The sequence below is a fragment of the Lipotes vexillifer genome, unplaced genomic scaffold (assembly GCF_000442215.2).
Source record: "Lipotes vexillifer unplaced genomic scaffold, Lipotes_vexillifer_v1.1 scaffold231, whole genome shotgun sequence".
Lineage (NCBI taxonomy): Eukaryota > Metazoa > Chordata > Mammalia > Artiodactyla > Lipotidae > Lipotes > Lipotes vexillifer.
In genome coordinates, this window is record NW_006791822.1 from 4,467,689 (window position 1) to 4,469,288 (window position 1,600).

The window sequence follows — 1,600 nt, forward strand, 5'->3', positions numbered from 1 at the left end:
TTAGGATTGTTTTATCTGTTTCAGGGAAAAATGCCATTGAAATTTTGATAGGGATTGCAGTGAACCTATAGATCTCTTTAGGGAGTATAGGTATTTTAACAATGTTAATTTTTCCATTTCATGAACATGGGATATCTTTCAATTTATTCATGTCTTCTCCAGTTTTTTCATCAATGTCTCATATTTTCAGTGTACAGGTCTTTTTCATCTTTGGTTAAATTTATTCCTAAGTATTTTATTGTTTTTGATTCTATTGTAAATGGGATTCCTTTTCAGATTGTAGTTGATGTAAAGACATTTAAATGATTTTGTATGTAGGCTTTTATTCAACTTTACTGAATTTATTAGTTCTTAGAGCTTTCTGGTGGATTCTTTAGGATTTTTTTTTCTTTTTTCATAGCAACATGCCATCTGTAGAGACTATTTAATATCTTCCTTTCTGATTTGAATGTCTTTCATTTCTTTTTCTTGCCAAATTGTTCTGGCTAGGACTTCCAATACTATGTCAAGACTGATAAGAGTGGGCATCCTTTTCTTATTTCTGATCTTAGAGGAAAAGTTGAAACATCCTTGAATCCCAAGGATAAATATCTCTTGATCCTGGTGTATGATCCTTTTCATGTACTGTTGAATTCAGTTTTGCTAGAATGCATTGTGGAACTTTGCATCTATGTTCACCAGGGTAATTGGCCTATAATTTTCTTTGCTTGTAGTTTCCTTGTGTAGGATATGGTATGACAGTAATGCTGGCCTTATAAAATGTGTTTGGAAGTTCCCTCTTTAATTGTTTTGGAAGAGTTTGAGGAAGATTGGCTTTAAACATTTGGTAAAATTTACCATTGAAGACATCTGGTCCTAGGCTATTCTTTGTTGTAAGGATTTTTGATTACTGCTTCATTCTCTGACTCATTATTAGTCTTTTCAGATTTTCTATTTCTCCATGATTCAGTTCTGGTCAGTTGTATGTTTTTATAAATTCACATATTTCTTCTAGGTAATCCAGATTGTTAGTATGTAATTATTCACAGTAGTCTGTTACGATTCTTATATTTCTGTGGTATCATTGTAATATCTCTGTTTTCACTTCTGATTTTATTTATTTGAGTCCTCTTTCTTTTATTTCTTCTTGTTAAATCTAGCCAAAGTTTTCTAAATTTTTTTGTACTTTTACAAAAAGATATCTCATAGTTTCTTTGATTTTTTTCTGTTGTCTTTCTTGTCTCTAATTCATTTATTTCTTCTCTGCTACTTATTTTCTGTTTTCTGCTAATATTGGGTCTAGTATGTTCTTTTTTTCTAGTTCCTTGAAGTATGACATTAGGTTTATTTTTGGGGGGTGGGGGAAAATGAATAGGGACTTTATTCAGAAAACCAGGAGACTGAGAAGATGATGGACTAGTGTTCCAAAGAACCATCTTACCTGAGTTAGAATTCAGGCTTCTTTTATACTAAAAGGGGAGGGTGTGCGCTTGGTTGTTGCAAAATTCTTGGTGCCAGAATCCTTTATTCTTGCAGCTGTCCATGTAGGTCAGGTCACAATGTTCCTATAAACCTCCAACAAGACAAATGTTATTCTCTGTTCTGCAACTTAAAAAAAAAA